This window comes from Pinus tabuliformis, chromosome 9 (assembly GCF_031772625.1).
Source record: "Pinus tabuliformis cultivar Carrire ecotype Pingquan chromosome 9, CPIR1, whole genome shotgun sequence".
In the NCBI taxonomy this organism is placed as follows: domain Eukaryota; kingdom Viridiplantae; phylum Streptophyta; class Pinopsida; order Pinales; family Pinaceae; genus Pinus; species Pinus tabuliformis.
The window spans coordinates 1310980692-1311005270 of record NC_142307.1 but is presented as its reverse complement, the minus strand read 5'-3'; positions in this window follow the sequence as shown (position 1 = coordinate 1311005270).

Genomic DNA, 24579 nt, shown 5'->3' with positions numbered 1-24579 from the left:
GAAGAGAAGATACAACAGGAATATTTTGCAGGTAACATGTTGCATGTGTGATTTCCTTACTAGGATTTGAATGCATGGTGCATGCATTTGGTTTACAAGATTTCTTTGTTGTCATTGGCATGGGATTTTCTTGGATTGATAGTGGTTTCAACCTTGCTTTTCCATTTCTTGGATAACCATGGTGTGATGGGATTCATTCTTGGTTGAGCTTTGGACTACCAAAAGATTTTGGATCTAGGTGAGGTGGTCTCAGGAAAATTCCAAGGGTTTGGGGTGGATATTTTCTCAGGGAGGCGCTTGACAAGTGGGTGGAGATAGGAAAATTCCTTTAGGTGTGGTGAAGAGATTCTGAGGCATCCAAGCTTGTTTTGGTTTGGTGATTTCTGGATTGGTTTAGGTGAAATCACTATGGTTGAGGGTTGAGGTAGTTCAACCTCTAGATTCCCTGGTTACTTTTGTTTTGGTTTATCCCATGAGATCCCACATTTATGCTTTGAATACAACACGGGGGTGATTGGCTGAAAGAGAGATTTGATTCAATCCAATCTATGGTCAGGTGGTATGTGGAAGTCCCTGAATTGGTTGGATTTATGCATATGCTATTATATGTTATTTCTTATTGAGATTAATAAGCACAAGCATTGGTTATTGTCTTGATTTTATGACTGTTTAGTCATGGCTTCATTATAGTTAAATGTTGGTTATAGGCATAGGTAAATGATGTTCTCGTGTTATGGATATTGTTCGTGGTTGATGAGTCACTGAATGGTTATATGAATGTATGAGCTAACAAGTGTTTGATGCAGCTAGATTGAGAGGGCAATGAGCCTTCTTGATGACTCTCTAGTGAAATGAATGAGACAATGATCATATATGCATTCATGACCTGTAGCTACTATGTTTACCATATGTTTGGGAAATATTTGAGCCTAAGTATAGGTTATGTACACTTGTGTTTTTTGTAGACCTGATTTTGGAAAGTTCTGGGCTATGCCTTGTAGGCTAGCCCTGGAAATATGGCACTAATTTCGTAGTTGCAATCTCTTAATTGAGAAATCTTGGTGGTAGCCACATGGAGGAAGGCTTGTGCCTGCGGTTGGGGCCTTCTAGCTGCATGCACAACTTGGCATACGTGCAGCTAGGCTATGAGGTTAGGCGAAGAGATAGTTTCAACTCAGGGTAAGATCAGTAGTGGATGTTGTCAGACATCTGGGTCGTCTAGTGTCCCTGGGAAGTTGTATTAAGTTTCATATTGGTAGACCCCACTTCCATAACTAGAACTTGGATGTTGGGTCATGTCATAGTAACTCTCAGATCACGGTTACCTTAGAGAGCTTGTAAAAGTGGGGAAATGTGGGGTGGGATGTTACACATTGATTACTGTTGGATGATCAAAGTCATTGAACCCACGACCAATCATTGTAATCACTTGGAAGAATACCCACTCTCTGAGAGTAAGTGGTATTCAGTAAGTAAGTAGTTCATTGCCTATTTGTAAGCATGATTGGAATATGGTTCATAGAGGACACAAAGAAGCAATTTGAAATGATTGGTGAATGTTGCATCCATCTTTGAGCTTTCTTATTTCAAGAAAATTATCATGTTCGTTTCTCTTTGCATCGTCACCTCTAAATTAACACTTTTGTTGCCAAAATTTTCCCCTCGATTCAGTTCTGCAAAGTTCCACCCCAACTCTACGTATTTTGTAACTAAATCCCTTTGTATCCAGAAATATGTTATTTGGTGCATAGCACATCCAGTCAAATAAGACAAACTCAACTCAACCACCTTGGACGCATTCATACAGTTAGATTTCCTTTGTAGTTTTCAAAATCGTGTATCTAATAATCCACAAAGAAATTTTGGCACAAGTCCTTTGGAATCTGATATCGAATAAAATGAGCCCACGTCAACATAGTGGTGGGGACTAGCCCACCCATCGGGTTAATCGCCCACCCTTATTTCACTATACATTATCCATTGTTGATTTAGATAGTTGAATTTGTGTAGAGAGAGGAAGTGGAAGAGACATCTACACTTCTGCACCTCCCGCACAACACTTCAGGAACACAAATACATAATATTTAGAACTTGTCGAAACAAAATCCCTTACAATTAAAAAAAATTCTCAAAAATCTAAAGACTGCATTTGACCCACAAAAACTTATTCAAATCTTCAAGGAATAAACAGAGGAGTCAAAGTTTTGCCACCTCTAATCTACGTACAAAGCTTCTAGAGAAGTGTAGGCAGATTCACACCAACTCTACTTGATCTCTCCTATTTTATTCCATAACAAAACTAGCTTTTTATCAAGAGGCAGACTTCACATTCCACACCACGCAATTGATGTCGTTATGCATCTCTTCCCTTGGGGACACAATCCCACAATTTTCCTAGTCTTGCATGGGAACTCTATGTCATGTCAAGTATCCACATCATCCATTGCCCATGTGGAAATCTACGCGTACTACACATGATGCACTGTAGTATGCCAGTGGCATACAAAATCTTATAACAAAAAAAAGAGAAATGGAATGTAATCCTATCACCACATCTCTCCATAACCATGGAATTTGTTTTTATATAACAACAATTAACTACTTTTATTATTCCTAAATCTCACTACTAGGGTCTACAAAAACGTTACGGTAAAATGCCCAATCTACTACCATTTTCATCTAATTCATAAGAATGTAGTTTGGCCGTAAATGCTTAATTTATGGTTTTTATGCGTTGAATAAAATATCAATAAACTAATAGCTCATTCTAATGCATGTAGGGAACCACACCAGATTTAATAGTTAAGATAAGTGAAGAGCATGTGGCAGAGTCCAAAGCACCCCAAAGCGATCAATTGTGGATAAGGCACATCAGGCCATAAAGTACGAAGGGATTTAACTCCGTCAAGTTAACTAATGTGCAATATGGGCCCGCTACTTGGATTATGTAGCGCCACCTAATTAGCCAATGGGTTCTTTTGGTTTTTTCCAAACTATTTTCTCCAAGCTTGATACCACATATAGAATCGCATCTATTTTCTTGGTATCAAAGGAAGTTTGTGTTCTTGCTCCGCACATGCATTCCCTATGCACACCCATTCTCCTGCACATACCCTCTCTTCCACACATGCAGGTAGGGAACCACACCAGGTTTTATAGTTGAGAAAAGCAAGGAGCACGTGGCGGAGTCCAAAGCACCCTAAAGCGATCAACAATGGATAAAGCACATCAAGCTATAAAGTAAGAAGGGATATAACTTTGTCAAGTTAACCAATGTGCAATATGGGCCCACTACTCGGATTATGTGGCGCCACCTGATTAGCCATTAAGTTCTTTTGAGTTTTTTTCCAAACTACTTGCCCAAGCCTGATACTGTGGATAGAATCGTGTCTATTGTCACACTATCAAAGGAAGTTTGTGTTCTTGCTCCGCACACTCATTCCCTTTTCACACTCATTCTCTCACACACACCCCCTCTTGTGCGCATCCTTTATTCCTCACACATCCTTAGCTCCATACACTTATTATTCCACACAACTTAATGTGTAAAAGTTTAAAATGAAATAATATAACCCAGGGACAACTGACCACGACTGCATATGCCCCCCCTCTTTGCTTACATAAAGAACCTAGGCAAAGCACTAGCAGTGTTAGTGTCAAAGTACTCACCTATAGAATGGTCATTTACAAAATTACTCTTTTTTATTTTAAAATGATTTATTAGACATTGACAAATAACGAAATTAAATTGCCCTTTACTAAGGAATTATGTCACATCAAATCTCACTCAACCAATGGAAAATTAGAAATAAAATTTTCAAAAAATAGAAAAATATTTTTCAATTTAAAAAAAAATGCAAATTTTCAATATTTTTAATTAAAATTACAAAAAATTCCCGACAAACTAAATCATAATCAAAATCAAAATCAAGAAATGATTACTATAATCCCTAGTAAAAGCAAAAATTAATAAATAAAAACTACCATTGAATTAAGCCATATGTACGAAACATAATCTTAATGGAAAGAGATCGCATTTATAATTGAAAAAATAAAACCTTCGTAATTACAACTTCTATAAATTGAATTCTTTTTATTTTCTTTGATAATAACTTTACTAAAAGCTTCAGATTCAAGATAGTACTTAATGTAAAGTGGATGGTAGACTCAATGTGCCTAATTTTATGGGAATCAAATCTACACAATATGTCAAATTACTAACATAAAATAAAATGATACTAGTTAATTGAGCTAATCTTATGTGTATTTAACCTCTTGTTTATTCACATTTAAATAAAATGGGATTAACTCAAGCAAGACTTTTTAAGAACCGATCATATGTTCAAATTTTAAAAGTAAAGTATATATATTCCTTTTATATTAAATAGTGAAATGGTAGTTGTGCTAAGAGGTGCTTTATAATATTTAGCTTTTAATATTAAATAGTGAAATGGTTGTTGCGCTAAGGGGGCTTTATAATATTTTGCAGTAACACATTAAATGAGATGAGAAGTTGTAGTGAAGTTTTAAACCAAAAAATTAATAATATTAAAATATAATGAGAGGAAACAAATAAAAAATATATTGAAAATAAATAAATAATAAAAATATTATAATGTGTTTGTATTGTGATTTAATTTTATTAATGAAATATAAAAAAATAATCATAATATTTAAATAAATTTAAATAATAATAATTTATATTTGTAATTATGATATTGTCTACCATAATTAATATTTAAAAACAAAAATTCTCATACTAAGTTATAGAGTGTTTCTCAGTTTAATTAATATTAAAAAAAATCATAATTATTTATGTTAAATTATGATATCATAATTAAGATAAAATATTTTAATGTAGAAGAGGTGATTTGTATTAATAAATATTTGAAATATACGAAATACTTTAAACAATTGAGAAGATTGGTTTTTTCACTTTTGTGTTGAAGACGAACCATATCAGTGGGTGACCAAAATTCAATGATATAATTAGTTCGAAAGATAATCTCTTTATCAATATGGATCACAAAAGTCTAAGATCTAAGATTAAATACTTTTTTGAAAAACTAGAAGGCACTCCAATTTTACAGATTAAACAACAACTCAAAAATTTTAAAATCTTCACTAAAATTTGATTAAAATTACTTAAAAAAATACCTTGAAAAAAAATACACCAAAAAAATTAATATAATTATTTTTAAAATTATTATTTATAACAATTTTTTTTTGGTAAAAATCACATAGGAGATAGTCTAGTTGAGTCGTTTCAAACCAAAAAATTAAGAGTTGAAAGATGTTATAAAATTGTTTTGTTAGATTAAAAATTTGTTTTTAAAAAGATTTAAAAAACAAATAAAAAATTAAGATTAAAAATATTGAAGAAAATTAAAAAATTACCTTTTACTTCTACTCATCTCTTCTTGTTTTAGATCACGTGATTTTCTTTAAATAATGATAATAAATAACCTATATTTACATATACCAGCGAATGGAAAATTACATTGAAAAATCAGAATTATAAGACGCTTTCAAGTTTCAAATCGTGGGGAGGAAGATAGGTGGATCTAAACGAGAATGTATTAAAGGAATGAGAAGAGGCCACGTGAATACCTAAACAAATCGTGTCCCGCAGGGAATCAATGACTTGAAAACTGAAGAAATGTAGCACAACATTTAATGCTTTCCCTCATCATGTGACCCAATTAACACACCAATCAATAAAGGGAATCCTAGGACTTGGATAGCGAAGTCTCAATATTTAATCAATGAAGGAATTCATTTTCCAAGAGAACCACGTCCAGCGAATTGAAGGAGAGAACTTACGCTGCCCCGAATGCTCGGGTTGCCCAACCTGCCCGTCGTCCGTCCGGTCCATTTGAAATTGGCGCGAACGTCATCCAACCCCGCTTTCCCGCCATAATTTATCCCGCTGAATTCGCCCATCACGACGCGCCGCCCTAGGGTTCTCGTGGATAGGTAGAAAAATAGAAGTGGTGGGTATTATGAATATGATTCACAACCGCGTTTTGTTCACTCAATGCAACATTTTGAAATTATTTTATTAATCCTCCTCCAAAAACCAATTTGACTCAACTTTCAGCGTAACCTTACTGAAATTCAATTCGCTTTATAGCATAGTTACTTAATTCTAATTAAATTCAACTGTGGAAGTTTCAATATTAAAAAAAATAATAATAAATTAACTTCTATATTAAAAAAATTATAAAAAATAATAATTTAACTTCTATATTAAAAAAAGTTATAATTTTTTTTTTTTTTTTTATGATATTTTTTTGGTTAGTCTAATTTTTGAATTTTTTTAAACTTGTTTAATCTGTAAAATTTCAGTGTCCAAAATTTTTTAGGGTATTGAATTTATTTATGGATTCAAAAATACATTTTAAATAACAAAAAAATCACATTCTTTTTTAAAATTATTTTCACTGTAAAAAAATAATTGGGCTATAATAAATTAAATCTTAAAAAAATAAAAAATATACATCTTATCAATATTAATATATTATTATTTTTTCAAAATTTTAAAAAATTGAAATGAACGATGATTATATTCATAACTTCAAAGAAAAATCATTAAACCTTTACGTCACAATAATATTCTTATTTATTTATTTTCACCATTAACCTTTCTTGTCTATTTAAACTAATGAGGCACAGAATGCTTCAAATTTATTAATATTGCAACTCCAGAAAACATGTAAATAAAATATAATAATATCAGTAACAACAACTCAAAGCTGAAGCCTAATGTAAAAAATGAAATATTGGATATTAAAAGTCCAAAAATAATAAGGAACAAAATGCTTCAAATTTATTAATATTGCAACTCCACAAAACATGTAAGTAAAATATAATAATGTCAGTAACAACAACTCAAAGCTGAAGTCTATTGTAAAAAATGAAATAATGAGAAGCAAAATGCTTCAAATTTATTAATATTGCAACTCCAGAAAACATGTAAGTAAAATATAATAATATCAGTAACAACAACTCAAAGCTGAAGTCTATTGTAAAAAATGAAATATTGAATATTAAAAGTAAGTTTCAAGTGATCTCCACATACCAGAAAATTTATTCTAAATTAACCTTTGTGATGGACCATAGAAAATGTACCCCTCTATTTGCATTCCACACTAGTGATCCTCATTGGATCGCAATCCATAGTCCAATCTGGTAATCATTATCATCCATAATTAATTTTGGGAATGAGAAAAAGTATTTTAAAGTTTCGGAATTTTTTAAACTTTTTATTTTAACTCCATTTTTTAAATATAGAATTTTCTATAAAAAATTAATATAGAAATGACTGTTTTTTGTTTTTTAATATAAAATTTTAGGCTAACCAAAATTTTATATTTAGATTCATTTTGGAATGTGATGCTTTTAGCGACAGCTATAATAATATATTAGCAATGGTTTCTCCACATTGTCTTTTCAATGAAGAGAATGTTAAAAGGATGAGCTTATCATCAATTCTAATAAGAAAATGATTAAATTACAATAATTAAATTGTATAAGCTAATTTCTGAATTAGATTACTATGTTGTAGTATTTAGCTATTTTTGCCAAATAATTTGCATTATTTTCTTTTTTTTTTATAAACTAAATTTATAAAAATTTATTAAACGAAAAAAAACAATCAAATCACATTAAAATGCTATCACCAAATTATGTAAAACTAGATTACATTATAATACAATAAACCATACACATTTAAAACCCGTCCAGTTTTAACTGAACGTATGCCCCGCGGCGGACATCTGAACTGGTCAGTAGTCCAGTCCCGAGTGCAGGGTCCAAGACTGAGAAATTAGAATGGCTGTTACTGTAAAGTTGTTTTTGCTGTGAAAGGTATGCCTAGGTACTCTTCTTACGGAAAGCCTGGCACCAACATTCTCAGTATCGATGCCTAAATTCCAATCTCCATGATCTCATTCTCATCTCATCTCCCGCACGAGATGCTTCTGCTAAATTTGCAGTTCTCTGCCATTTCCACGTACCCAACAGTATACCTACCTGTCTTGCTCCTTTAGTTAGCAATTTTGACAGTTGCACTCTTGCTCTTTGCAGGTACTCGAATTCCACGAAAACTCTGAGTCTGCAGAAATTTGTCCTTGCCAAATACAGAGGCGATTATTTATTTTATATGATATCGTTAGGAATAGTGATCCGGCCCCTGGGTATTACAGGAGACGTGCCAGTAATGAGTACTGAAAATCTAGTAAGCGTTCAAAATCCCTTTTACGCCCGGCAGCCGCATTTGCACAGAAACAAATGCAACTTAAAAAACTTTTAAGTTGAATTAACTGAGTTTTACATTCTCTGGTGTTCAAACTTGCAACTAATAAAATAGGTTTCATTTTAGCTAATCCATCTCTCTGACAGTAGTAATAAATCTCCTATCATTGGAAACCACTTGTAATGACGACTGAAGAAATTATGGGGATTCCTGCGGAGGAGAATCCTAAGTGATCAAAGTGGAGACTGAGCCTGTGTCTGGTAGTGAAATTAATGGACCACTGAACTTGAGGAGGCGGGACGCTGAGGGCAGACATGTGGGGACAAACATAAAAAGCGGGTACGGGTGAGAGTGGGGCGATGGAAATAGGTTATCAAATCTGGTGGCAAAAGGCCGTGTAAGCGAGGGACTTGTAGCCTGAAAATAACCCCACAATCAACTCGTCATGAAATGGGCGCTGACTCCAAGTCAACTACTGGATTATCAGCTTGTTTATTGGAGTCATGCCATGTATGTATGCATACATTAATGATGTATATATCTATTTATGCATGTATGTGTGAGTCACCTTTCTGTTAGGATGGTTTCATGGTGGAAGCCAATAACCTTTTTTATCATTAATCTGGAATCAATAGCAAATGTTTATTTGTTTAAAATACAATATTATATATTTACCATTTCAGTTATATATTAGTTAGAGGGTCTTAAAATTGTTTTTTCATAGTTAAAATTTGAAGGTATCTAGCACTATTCAAAGTATCCATGTCTTATTAATGAATCATCTTTTATGTTGAGTTATCAATTATATTAAAACAAAAACAAAATAAAAACATTTAACATGTAAGGTTTAACATTTAATATTTATAATGTAATGTAAACTTTAAATATAAAGAGGTTTAGGAACACTCGAAAAGAGATATAAATAAAAATATAAATAAACTAGAGGTATTGTAAATAAATGAAATTTATTTTTATACTTACTCTAAATGTATGGTAAATAAATAAAACTTTAGATAAACTAGAGGTATGGTAAATAAATAAAACCTTTTTTTATATTTACTCCACAACCCTCTTTATATTTACAATATCTTAAAAAACAAGTTTTATTTAGGTGAAGCCTATGGGACAAATTCTACCATGGATCAAATACCATATTTTTGAATGAGGTGTGATAAATGAATAAATATAAAAGAGGTATAAAGGGAATAGTAAATAAATAAAAATATATCAAATAGGATTAGAAATCAACATCTAATTATATACCAAGCCTATGGGCAAATACCATGGTAAATAAAAGAGATATGATAAATAAATAAAAATATAAATAAACCTAAATAAATAAAAACTCTTTTTGTATTTACTCCATAAACCTCTTTATACTTACCTTAGAAAACATGGTTTATTTAGGTGAAGTCTATGGGTCAAATACCATGGGCCAAATTATTATTAATACCATGCAAAAAAACATTATTAACCCTAATATTAATATTAAAAGATTATTATTATTAAATATAATATTCATATTAATATCTTATAATATTAACATTATTAAATTTAATAACTTTGGATTAATACAATTTTGTTATATTACAATATATATTAATATATCATGATATATATTAACTCGAGATATATATGGGAGGGAAAAACAAAGACATAGAGTGATAGAAGTGGAGAGATAGGGGGAGGAGAAGGAGAGAGGGAGGGAGACAATGAGAGGATTGGAGGACAGAGAGAGAGAGAGAGAGATGGGGAAGAGAGAGGGAGGTAGGAGAGAAAGGGAGAGAGAGGAAGGATGAGAGAGAGGAGGAGAGAGGGAAGGATAAAGAGATGGAGTTGGAGGGGGAGAAAGGGAGGGAAGAAGAAATACATAGAGAGTGAGAAGTGGAGAGAGGGAGGGAAGTGTTAGCACCTAAATCTGCCTTAGGCTGAAGGAAGGCAAAAATTAGGGTAACCACAAACCACACTCAGTCTGGTAGCTAGCCCTACCAGAACAGGAGAGGGCTCTCTCCGAGTCACGCTTAGTGAATAGATAATAAAAAACGGTATGAGATGACTTACAATGAAATATTGATCTTAGGCTAGTAAGTGAATAGGGATACAAGAAACCATTTTCATGAATGACCGAGCTTCTGGGATGGTATGGGACCAATAGTCAGCAAAGAACAGAGAATTTAATACAAAGGCACAGATTATTCCGTGAGGCAAGGTAGGCGGAAAATGTATCAATTTAGTTTGAGGTAACGCAGAATGAATAGATTGCTGAAGAAAGTGAAAAGGGCATAGTTACATGAATCCTTTTCAACAGAAGAAAAACTCTGAACATGAAATTTTCCCACAAGCAGAGCAATAAAATTGAATTCTACCTAATCTCACTTAGAAAATTTCACTGGAAATGAACATGAATTAATTATGAAACATAACAAAATACATATGAAAACATAAGAGACACATTTGCTACACTCACAACCACAAGAATCTCATGAAACAGAGCCGCTGCCTTTCATTAATTCTCTGTCAAAATTACACAGTGAAGAAACAAAGTTTCTTTCCCACAATCTCCCAGAAGTTACAAGCCAACCAACCCTTTGCAAATAGCTTGCATACAATATATAGAATGTGTAAGGAAGAGATAGAATGCCCAAGGGTTGGGGAGTTACTCGAATCATTGCAAAATGGAGATGGAGAGCCAACCATCAGCTACAGGTGCAGCGCTACAAACATGACATTTGGCTTGGGTGACCGTTTGCCTTCCTTCGCCACTTGGATATAAGCCAATCTAGAGAAAAAAACACTTTAAATGCCGCCTTTGGTGCCAAAAAAACAAAGTGTAGATGAGCAGGCCCACTTGGAGAAGTCGCGAACCGAAATTTCACGAAAAGGAAGCAAATTGGGCAATTTTTCCTGTGTGCGCCGCGCTACTTTGGGGCCTATTTTGGGGCACTTGCAGGTGTCCAAAATGTGCCCAAGTGGGCTTGTTGGAAAGCCTGTCCTGTCTACTTTCTAACCCCACTAGAATTTTTGAATTTGGTGCTCATTTGCCCCTCCAAATCTTCATTCTCCCAAGACTGCTTCCTGTGTGTCAAAAAAGGGGCAGAGAGGCCATTTTTGGGTGTTTTTTGACCTTTTGGAGACTCATATCTTGCCAAAATTTCTTGTCTGGGCACCAGTAGTCGTGATTTTCCATGCTGAATCCAAAAATGCAAACCATTCCTCATTTGGAGCTCTAGAATTTTAGCGTCGCGCCACTGGAGAAAAACCCTGTGTTTTGCCCAAAAATTTGTCATGTGACCAAAAATTCCCCAAATTTCTTGAAATTTGGGCTGGAGGTTCCCTATGGGGTGTTATGATGGGCCAAGGAAGCCTCAGCCAAGATTCGAAGCCGATCTTTCTCTTTTGCCTCTTTTGCCTTTCTTGTTGCTTTCCTCAATTTCGCCTTCAAACTCCTTATCTGGGCCCTTGCACTCATATTTCGTGTCCTGTAATGATAAGCCATGTGTCTCAGCAAGGCAAGGTCCTGATCGGCCTTGTCCAGCAGCCTCTCCAAGTGCATGTTCATGCTCTCGAGATGGGCCTCCCGATCCTCATTGATCTCTTGCTCCAATGATGTGAGCTCAACTCTTCTCCTTTGAGCAACTTGGCAATGCTCACGAATGTTTTGCAGCTCCATAATCGCCTGCTGATCCTCAAGCTGCTTGTTTCTCTGCTCCAGGTACTTCATGTTCCACTTGGCCCTCTCCAAGTCAAGGGATAATGACTCAATCACTGATTGCTGCTCCTGGATGATCTCCGTAAGCTCTGCATTTGTTGGTTTTGTATCTGTCTCATCATCATGGAGGAGAATGAATTCGGTCTCTCGTTCATCTGATGAACCTTCCTCCTGCACTGGCTCCTTACCTCTGCCCTGCTCATGTGATGTCGATGTCGGAAGCGAGGCCCCTTCCACCCTGGGTGGAGATAACACTCGCTTTGCTGCTGCAAATAAGGGTCTACTGCCTCTCTGATAGGTGATGTATACTGGCATAGTAGCAATCTCATGTTGCTCATACTGATGAGATGGGCCACCTATCTCATGCTCTGCCTCTGATACTACCTGTGGAGCGCTGAAGAAGTCACGGGAGATGAAGTCCTCCCAAGCAATACCCTGCAATCCCAACTGATGATCTACCAAAATCCGGATAAGAGCAAAGTGATAAACACTATTAAGCTGTTGTCGAGGGGTCTTGTGCTGCATGAAATTTTTCATCCTCTCTATGTTCCCGCAGATGAAAAATGGGAGGTTCATCATTCGCACCTTGGTAAAGTGCATGAGCAACCTGATGTGATAGGCATAAAGGCGAGAAAACCTCCCCTCACAACTGAAGTATTTCATGATCAATTTCATGAGCGGAGCATACTCATCTCTCAAAAATCTGAATGGGAAAACTCTCGTGAGCTGACTCAAACAACTGGCCTTAATGTAAGGCTCATAATGATGCCTCTCCACCTTCTTCTTCTTATGCCACTGTTCTCCAACATTTGGTATGCTTGTTGCCACTGATATGGCTCTGGGTGTCAATGTGAAAGTGACCCCAGCCAAGATAGACTGACCTCCATGTAGGTGAAGTGCAAAAAGACGGGCCAACTCATGATGAACTCTGATATTTGCCACCCTTTGACAAAATTCAAAATATGCTAAGTGCTGGAAACATGACATAGCAAGAGGGTATGCCTGCAACTCGGTGAGGGTGTTTGGCTCATCTCTAACATGTTTGTCACTCCGGTGATGTCTCCTGGGGGACTGTTCTCCTGAAGCTGTATCACTGTGGGTCCCCTCCTCATATTCTGATGAAACCTCGGATGCCATGACTGCTGTTTTGTAAACTGAATTTGGGTTGCCCTTTGATTATAGTGAAGCTAGAGGTTGCTTTGACAATCTGCCACCAAGGGGACAATTAAAAAGGGAGTATTAGGAGGGGGATAATATAATGGGAATAGGGGTTTATAGGAGAATTTTGTTTAGGGATATACAGGGGGCTTTGGGGTATTTTGATAGGGTAGGGTTTAGTTTTTGGCAAGGTAAGGTTTTAGGGTTTGTAAGGTAGGGTTTGGGATTTATTTAGCAATAGGAAGAGGGGAAAGGGAGTATGATTTTGGTAGTGTTAGGGTAGTGATTATGGGGACAATGGCATAGGGGAATAAGGAACAGGGGTAGGGTAGGAAGAATAACCTTGGCAGCAATATCACTGTAGCACAAACCCTAGCATAATGGTTTTCTTTGGTGTCTTCTTTGTGTTTGCTTTATGAATTTTTTTTTCATTTTATTACAGGCATAAAATCATCATATTACCCATAAAAATTGGTGCACAATTGAATTTAGGTAGCCTACCTTGCAAATAGAAGAGCTCCACAAAAAATTTGAGTGGATTTGGTAGGTTCTGGGCGCTTTATCCCTGTGCGTCGCGCACAAAGCCAAGTGCTCCGCGCGCTCTGAGTGTGCCGTGCCAGTGGTAATTTTGAACTGTGGGTGGGTTCTGTGTGCACCGCGCCCGGTGAGTGTGCCGTGCTCCTGCCTGTGTGCACCGCGCGCCCAGAGATCACCTACACCTGCTCCAAATCGCTCAAATCCTCAACCCACGACCTTGCAATGTTTTCCCAATGCCTTTGATTGCACAATGAGCTTGTTTCATGATGGTATTTGTGTATATAAGCTTGGAGGTCATGTTTTAAATTAACTTTTTCAAAAAACCCACTTTTCTAATGTCCTGTTCAACACCTTTTCACTGACTTTAATATAACCCTGATTTTCACCTTTTCTCTGAATTTTGGGCTCAAACGATGAAATTTTCGACACTTTTTTGCAGGGATTGCATGACAGAGCACTTGGCCACGGAAACCATGACTGCACCTGAAGAAATCAATTGTCGACCCTTTTTGAAAATTTTGTCACCAATAGCACTGTTTGACTTTTCTTCAAAACAGAGTTTTGAAGAACCGTCGAATTTTATCAATAAGATGATGGAAATTTGCGGATCATTACTTTGCAAGAGCATCCCTCTAGCCTGCATGGCTTTACTGGACATATTAAAGACCAAATTGATCAATCCCTAGACCTAATGACCAAAAATGACTTTTGTCTTTTAAAGGACCAGACCTTGACTGTTATGGACTTTTTGATTATTTGACACAAAGACATAAGCTAGTAGGAGCCAGACATGAGGGGAGATTACTAGCATGACTTTCTTCGTCAGATCATGGCATGCCCCTAGCGGAATGCAGCTGAGTGAATGGAGCGGGACACCTAAAAATGAAATGAATAAAGAGTTTTGATCTTTGACGGAGGACTAACCAGACCAACTCTAACAGGAAGAAGAAAGACATAAAGAGTGAGAAGGAGAGAGAGAGGGATTGCCAAGGGAGAGATGGAGAGAGTGTGTATGTTTGGGGGTGAGATAAAGAGACAAAGAAGGATAGATGGAGAGAGAAGGAGGGAGGGAGGGATATAGTAATAGAGTTGGAGAGAGAGAGAGAGAGATAGCGAGAGATGGGGGAGAAAGGGGGAGAGAGGAAAAAAGAGAGAGAGGACATGAGAGAGTGGAGAGAGGGAGGGAATGAGAGATGGAGTTGGATGGGGAGAGATAGGGAGGTAAGAAGAAATAAATAGAGAGAGAAATGTGGAGAGAGAGGGAGAGAGGACAACATGAGGGAAGAGAGATAGAAGTGAGGGAGAGGGAGAGAAGGGGAAGAGACATAGAGAAAGAGAGAGGAAGAGGAGGAAGGATAGATCAATAGATGGATTGGAGAAAGAGAGTGTATGTTTTGGGGGTGATATAGAGAGATAAAGGGAGATAGAGATATAGATGGAAGGTGAAGAGAGGGAGGAAGAGGGAGATGGAGAGAGAGGGAGGGACAGAGAGATTCATAGATATGGAGTGATAGAGTGTGTGTGTTTGGGGGGGTGTTATAGAGAGACAAAGAAGGAGAGATGGAGAGAGATATAGATATAGATGGAGGGGGGAAAGAGGGAAGAAGATTTCTTGCACTAGATGCATTGATTTTTAGTGTAGATGGTGATTTCTAATCCTATTTGATTCATTGCACTAGATGCATTGGTTTTAGTGTAGATATTGATTTCTAATGACATTTGATTGCTTGCACTAGATGTGTTGATTTCAATGTAAATGATTTCTAATCCTATTTGATTTCTTTCACTAAATGCATTGATTTCAGTGTAGATGGTGATTTCTAATCCTATTTGATTACTTGCACTAGATACATTGATTTTAGTGTAGGTGTTGGTTTCTAATCCTATTTGCTTACTTGCACTAGATGCATTGATTTGAGTGTAGATGTTGATTTCTAATCCTATTTGATTGCTTTCATTAGATGCATTGATTTCAATGTAGATGGTGATTTCTAATCTTATTTGATTGTTGGCACTAGATGCATTGATTTCAATGTAGATGTTGGTTTTTAATCTTATTATTCACATTGTATATCATTAAACACTGTTACATTTCCATTTTGCATTCAAAATTTTTATTTCATAGTTTTTCATCATTAAAGTTATTAACAATATTTATCATCTCAACAAACTGAGGTAACTAAGCAAATTTAAAATTAAAATGTCTATATTAATCTCCGACATATTTAACATCTTTAAAATGATTATATTAATATTATATCTATATACATATTATTGATAAAATTAATCATATCTTCGATAGATTTTCCTTGGCTGCACACGACTGAAACCATCCTAGATCCATCATATCTCCAGATCTATCAAGTGTCGAAAGGGATCAAATCCCTTGAGGTGCAAACCTTTCCTCAAGTTTTGCACTCAAAAAAGAGGTTTTCACCTCGAGAAATTTGATCCCTCTCAACACTTGATAGATCCAGAGTTAAGATGGATCTAGGCTGGTATATAGAAATATTTTTTCCCCTATGTGTGTGTGTAAATGGGAAACAATGTTTTTGGGTTGCTAAGCCATGTAAAGTGGTTTACACTATACCAAAGGATTATAAATGAATCATATTACTAGTGATTTCCATAAAAGGTGCAAGGAGACACAGATAGGATTTTAAATTATTATTTTTTTACTTTGGCTTACATAATTAATAAAATTTATAATAATAAATTAATTTTGCAAACAAGTTACCATTCTGCAACCAAGCTAGTAATAAACTAAAACCTCATAATAGGTTTCATTGTATTCTTTACTGTTTAATCTTTTTGAGTTAAGCTACTGTAAAGTTGCAGTAATATTTTATTTTTATGTCTTCTTTAGCAAGGGAAACAAGTTACCATTCTACAACCAAGCTAGTAATAAATTAATTATTTATATAATAGAATATATTTTTATGAACATACAAATTATTTATAATTATATTTTGATATATCAAATTAAATGCATTTGATATTTTTATACATCTGATAAATACATTAAACAAAATTCATAGTGTGCATTATGGAGAAAAAATAAAAGGGAAAACATTTTTTCATACATTGCTACCACTATATTTGTGAAATCAGTCATAATCCATTTCTTGAATACCATCAAAAGGAATGTGATTCACAAGTGCAAGTCAAATTTAAGATTTTATATGTCACTAATATGAGAAAGTACATTATTTATTAATTTAAAAAAAAAACTGAATTTTTTTGAGTGAAAATATGGACATTACATCTCTCAATTTATAATTTTCAGTTGAGAATTTTTACATTGGCGAACTTAAAAATGTTTGAAAGGGGAATATATGTAATTCTACAAAGTTTGAAAAGGGAATGTATGTAATTCTACAAAGTTTGAAAAGGGAATATATATAGTTTGAAAGTTTGACAAGGAGATGTAATTCTACAATACAAATGGTTGAAGTTAGATAAGTGGAGATAGTTGAGTTATTGACCATCCTAGATTATTGATACACAAGTCTGGAGGATTTCTTAACTAGGAGACTTTGACACCATGTAAGGTTTACCAAACTTCTAACCTGATAACATCATCATCTTGAATGAGCAACGTATCCCATAATCCCATGTTGCCAGAGTACACATTAATGCTTAAGGAAATTATTGCAACCCATATAACCATTAAATGAATACATTATTAAAAAAGAAAAAGAAAATCCAAATCATAAAGATGAGACAACGCTCTAAAACTAATAAACCCACCCATGAGATGGTTAAAATGGTTACAATCAATAAATGCAGTGGATGTTAAATTGAAATGACAAAAATATCAGGGAAGAAGACCAACTATCCATGACTATACAAATGCCAATTTGCTTGCAAAAATGAATATAATAATAGATCAACTGCTCCTTAAAAAAACTGAATACAACTAGACTTATTCTATTTTAAATTGTTCATTGTCAAAAAAAGTATTTATTTCTATAGAACCAAAGACCTCACAACTACACTATTAGGGCATTGTATAAACCATAAATGTTTCACTCACCACACAAATAATAAAAAGTTCTTAGAATTTCAACATCTTTGATGTTGCTTGTCTATGTTAGCTTATACCTCCCATAGATCTCACGCAGACTCGTTAGTATATAACATTACCGAGTTTGAAGGCCCTTCCAACAAATTTATTCTTGTAAAGAATCAGATAGTTGCCCTAATATGATATTTCTAATATTAAATGCTCACACAAATGTTCTATGAGTTGTAAACAACCATCCAATCTAACCGCACTTGTTGGTTAGCTTCTTCAACAATTTTGATTATGTGTATTTTGTTTACTTGCAATAGTTTTGATTATAGCACAATTGGCTTAAATCTTTGTCAACCACCATCTTTAGATGAACAACAACTTTAGATTTTCCAGTTCCCAATAGCCCTTTGATAGATAATTGATGAGTGTGATGTGATAAACATACTCAGAAAAATAGGGCACTATTACTCCTAGCATTTCATTAATAATGACTACATCGCTTGTAAATGCTTTGGGAAAGAACAATGGAATTGTGCTAGAAATACATCCTAATGAACAACCAAATATTGTTCCAATGAGGAGTAGTGAGTGAAGCAACTTATTATTCCTTTCCTATGTTGCAGTTAATGCTAGAAATCAAGTCGATCATGAATGATTTAGTCATTTGCGCCAAAAGGTTCTCCCTGATTACATCAAGCAATTGACAACAATTTCATCTTCAAGCTTTGGGAAAATTATTATTGGCTATTAAGCTCCTGCATTTTAATTGGATTTATTGTCAACAGTTTCAAATTAGAGTCAAGTAAATATCAACTAGTGAAAGAGAAACAAACAAAGCTTTGGGTGGCCTTTTAAGCACCTAAATGAAAATCTTGTCTTAGAGCATCTTAAGCTCTTTATGTTCTGTTGCTTATATTGGTAAACACAAGTTTCTGGCCAAAGAAAACTTGCAAAGTTTAGACCAATAACAGACTAATATGCATCAAATGTGAGTTTGTCTTCAATCCCGAACATTTATTACGACAAAAATAGAGAAGAAAGACAAGAGAATTGAAGAAATTAAACTATTTGAACCTTTTCGACCAAATGAATTAATGTACTCTCTTTCTCTATATATGTAGCAGAAACACTTGAGGTAGTGATGATGTAATTCATGTTTCTGAGGGTCAATATAAATTTTATGGTGAAATTTATGAGAGATGGCATGTGTTTCTTTTCCAAAACTTTTGTTTTTTTAGTGATCTTGAGCAATTTCCTTTACATCAACAATGACTGCCATGAATATGGGTATACAATCAAAATAGTACCGAATTATGTGGTGGTTATTATCTCTGTTTTGAAATACATTTTCTTTATTTGAAATTGAGTTGAGTAAAGATGTTTGAATTACACTTGGACTTCAACAATGGTAAGGAATACCTCAGGCAATATTTATGGTATTTCATTCAAATCACAAAATCAGTAGGCTATAAAAGTTTATAGAATGGATTTTTATGTCATAGGATAAACATCAAGTTAAACATTCAACCTTGAATATGTGTAGAACTTAGAATCGCCATTTAGGGATTTATAGTCAAGTTTTTGGGAAGAGAATCATAACATTGGGCTATAAAGCATCCTAAATTATCATCATGAAATCACAAGCCACTATCAAAATGTCCACAAGGTATAATACATTCACATGAAAAAGTAAAATAACCAAAGTCATGACATGAAAATAGTGAGAACCTTATAATAAGTAAATAAAATATATGAAAGATATTTAAACCCATCAAATCAAGAAGAAATCGTCACAAATTGTGTATGTACATGTGGGGACCCTTCTCATTTTGGAAAAGGAAAGGGGGGTTGTTGGGTGGCCCAAGACTTTCAAATAATGGTAGAAGTAGGTAGGGTCCAAAGACTACCACTTACCGATAAAAACAAGCATAATCAAAGCTAGAGCTTATAGGAAATATAGAGGGGGCCATCAAAGACCACCAACCACTCCAACAAGCATATCCCGAACTTGTATTTCTAGAAAATCTAGCCAAAGTTTACAATCTAGATTGGTCTCCTACAATAAGTTTCTCCTTTTGGTATAGAAAAAAACTTGTCTCATCCTAAATTCACCACCTTAAGACAATTTACTCCTAAACTCTTTAGAACTCAATACATTTTGAATTCCATGGATATACACGTGAAACTTAACTCTCATCCTCCATGCCACCCTGCATTGATTGCTTGGTGGGACGTGGGTGAGACGAACGTTATCCCCAAAGTTAAGTTCATTATTCCCTTACTGATCCACCCCATCAAGGAATAATACTAATATTATTTATGATGTTAGTAACATTAAAATTTAATAATTAAGATTAATAATAACATTATTAATAAAATTATTATTAATTTGTTTTTGAATATTATTTAAATAATGAAATATGTATTATTAAAGTTATTATAAAACTTACTAATTATTAGTGTAAAAGCTAATATAATTGTATTATAAAGCCTAATATTATTATCAAAAGCTAAATTTAAATATTATATAATTATAACTTTTTATATATATATATATATATATATATATATATATAAATATAAAATTTAAAACTTTTTTAAAATGAAAGTTTAAATTATTTTTAAGGCATGTCATTATGTTATTAGCGAATCTAACATGTTGATTAATGCCTTTATCAAAGTAATTAAAGTTGGTGCTATCCACTTGAAGAATGAATATCGCCCATTTCAGAAATTTAAGAATAGAAAAATTACATTATGAATTATATATATATATATATATATTTTTTTTTTTTCCATTATGTATCAAAACAAGTTCACTGAAAGGGGATCCCATAGCGTTTTAACATCTGCATGCAAGTATCCACTTAAACAAATTATGTAAAGCATGAGCAAGGCTCAAATTGAAATTAAATATTTATCGTGAAATGGAACCCATTGGCAAATCAAAATTAAAAATTGAACTTACAAACTGCGTTTTAACATTTGCATGCAAGTATCGACTTAAACAAATTATGTAAAGCATGAGCAAGGCTCAAATCGAAATTAAATATTTATCATGAAATGGAACCCATTGGCAAATCAAAATTAAAAATTGAACTTACAAACCAAAAATTGATCCTGAATTTGAATATGCACGAAATCGAATCTACGCTATGTTAATTTATGTTAAAGTTAAATTAACACTATAACACATCAAGATTACTTTGAGTATAAATAATCTCTCTTTTTTTCTCTTTTTGATATGCTAGTTAGTATTTAAATATCAATCACAAAAATAAAAAACTAAATATAGAAAAATCTACCCAATAACATATTAATACCATGGAAGTGTTATATACATATAAATCCTCTACCTTAGCCCATAAACAAAAGAGAAGAAGTGCTTTGAAACTGTATATCATGGAGAATCAATTTTAGGTTAAAATATCTTTAAAATGGAGAACATTCACTCTTAAGTATAGGTTGGAAAGAAATAAGAGAACAAAGGGTTGAAATGAAAGACATAATTTCCTTACCTCTATCTGTGAAAGTTGCAATGACATTGAGAAGGTTTCCAGCTACCTTACCTTAGTAGGTGTGCATACACATTGACATTTCCATCATTGTTGTCTCACTTTTGAAGAAAAAATACACATCCAAAGGATTGGGAAACACTATAAAGCTATATACAATCCCACACAGTAACTCTTCATGTTCATATGTTCAAAGTTGAATTTATATTTAAAAATTGAAAGGGAACTATATACAAATTGCATTGAGGGAAATATAACATAGTTGTCCTTCATGGATTCCAATATAGCACAAACTGGACTATTAATTTAATTAAAGGAAAATTTAAACTATACCGAGTAAAACTTATCTAGCACATTCACAAAGTCCATTTCATGCTAGACTTCACAGTAGTTAATGATCCAATTAGTAACCCCAACATCATATTTAAGAAACAATGAAAACCAACTCATTCATTTTTAAGTCTTAACCGATAGCTTGTAGACCGAAAACCAGAAGTTTAGCTGAACTCATTCCTTTTCGATTCTTACACAAAATATGGGAGTTGAGAAGAAGTATAGATGCCACAATTTTTTTGATAGCCAAGATTTAAGAAGAGTTGAGAGTCGACAAAAGGCTTCCACACGCAAGAAATGTTACAAGTAAGACTATAATATGGATGGAACCTAGACATTGAACTTGGAAATGAAAGAAAATTAAAACTAGGCATCAAGTTTGTATTTTGTTATGTATTTTATTGTTTTGATATTCTCGCATTCACTATTTTTTTATGTGGGGTTATACAACTTCATTTCCAACCATAGTCGTAACAAGGTGTTACTAAAATCATAAGTGATATGCATAACAAGGCGCTTATCAATGTAAAAATCGGCAATAGACTAGGGAATGAGGTTTACTAGAATAAAACTGTGTTGGTTTTTCCCTACAGTTGGCTTAAGAAAGATGTCAAGTGTGGATGAAAAGGGTAGACGAAGGTTAGCCTAACCATTTTCAAGAAGAGACGCCTATCGACATAATTATGAGAGGAGCTTGATTTCAATGATCAAATGTAATATGGATGGGTTATGTAACTCATGCTATGATTTAGAATCAAATTTGTGTATTTATCTATGTTTTTTTAATCTAGGGGAATTGGCATCTAGTTGGGATTATTTGGGTGAGGCCTAAGTTAAAAATTTGGCTAGATGCCACTATAAACTATTTGTTATTACCAACAACATGCAAGGCAATGCCTGGCAGGAAACTTGTAACTTAACAAGCGTTGAGGCATCCATAGACACACTTGCAAGGATTGACCCACTAATGGAGGGTGTCTTCCCTTTTAGCCTTATCACAATAGGCCAAAGTCTCATCAAGAATTTGAGCATGAGCAGAGAGAATGTGACACCTACCTCCCACCAATCCCATCGAACTACTTCAAATAGAACTATGTATTTATCTCCAAGTAATACTTCTTAGGCTCATGGACCACGGATGGTGTATCAAACCACAATACATGCCCTAAATAAGGAATTCAAAGATGATAAGAGAAAAGTTCGTCCAATTTCAAGTATTGAATGCAATATGGGTAGGTCTCTTAATAATGATTTCAGGCTCATGGGTCTTGAACTATGGTTTGGGCTACGAAACCCATCTTTATTGTTACCACACAAATCGTCAACTTTTCTCAAAGTCCCAAATATGAGTGCCAAACTTGTGGAGCTCAAGACATTGGCCATTTTTACCTTCGTACCCTACAATTAAGACTTTCAAAAAGTTTCCTTTTCAATGGGGTTTTCCCAATTGGTCAACTACGCTTACTTCACATACTAGGAATTGAAGTAAAGAGAAGCTAGCCACAATTGTGATGGAAATATGATGTAAATGTAAAACATGGGCTTGGGATGATGAGTGAATGGAATATGTTCTCATCTTGCTTAGGCTATGGGGTCTAATCCACTCTTGAGTATTTGTCCTCTTATCACATTGTTTAAATTCCGCAAACATCTTGGAAGTCTGCTTAGTGAGTATCAAACTAAGAAACCTAAACTACGCAAGAATCACAAGGAGGCTAGTTTTAAAGGACTTAGACTAAGTATTAAAAATTCAAAAATTTAGACAAGAACCTAGGGTAAAGAAGTAAAACATTAAGATATTCACCCCCACTACAATAGATCTAGCCTAAAACTCAAAATAAATGAAATAGCAATAGGTCATACCTTACTTGCATTTTTTTCTTTGTACTAGCTTCTTTCTTAATGAAGACTTGCTAAGTACAAATTATTTTCCACTATACCCTTGAGGCATCACTAAAGAATATATGATATTACACAATAAGTTTGAAAAGGTGAGACAATTTTTTTTTCCATTATCTCCAACCAATCAAACCATCATATAAATGGAGAGAGAAAATCCTTATGTAGATTCGATATCTAACTCTTCTTCAAATAAATATTATTTCCTCATGAGCTTCTCCCATAAAAAGAAACTAAAATACTTACAATTACCAAGTGGGCAAATTAGGACAATAGCCCATAGAAAAGTGATTGGATGCATGTTCAAGATAATTCTAGTGCCACATGTCAACTTCCTCCACCCTTGTCTTCATGTAAAGGAAAAATTTAGATGCCATTTTTCTTTCTCACAAGAAAAATAATCATAAAAGGCTAGTGAAATTTTCCTATAGGCATGCACGAATACTAGCTCTAAAATGCCACGATGAAGGTGTTTTTCCTAGAAATAACCACCTCCTAATAATATTATTATTTGAGGAGGGAGAAGTTTCAAGAAAATGAGTGGTTTTCCATCTATAAATGTTTATTTATGAAGGTTCCCTTGTAGAAATGTCTTCCAATGCCAAGTATTATAACCCTATTTACCACTCCTTTGTAGTAGAGAAACCCAATATCAGCTTACCTTAGTTGTTTAGCTAAAATGCATCCATTTTCACCTTTTACTTTACTTATGTGAGATTTATCCTTTGATTAAAAGGTGGAATTACATGATTGAGTCATTTCTCATAATCAATCTACCAAAATATTATAATTACGAGATAATAATTATTTCATAATTGAGATAATTGAGATAATTGAGAAAAAACTCATAATTATGAAAAAGGTTTCTAGAGTTTGTTATTACCAAGGAGATCAACTTGACCCACTTGTGTATGAGTTGGCTAGGGGTCCATTATTGTAGAAGTTTCCAACTTCTCAAGCCCCTAGGTGTCTAGATACATTCCCCCAAAGGATAGAATGAGCCTATATAATCTCACTGAGAGGAAAGAGGGTTAGATCTAGTATTCAGACTATAGCGCGAGAGCTCTACTATATTAGGAGAGGACACCATACTGATGAGCCTAGGTATTGCAACAATAATGCTACAACTCCTAGGGCTACCAGCTTTACTTAT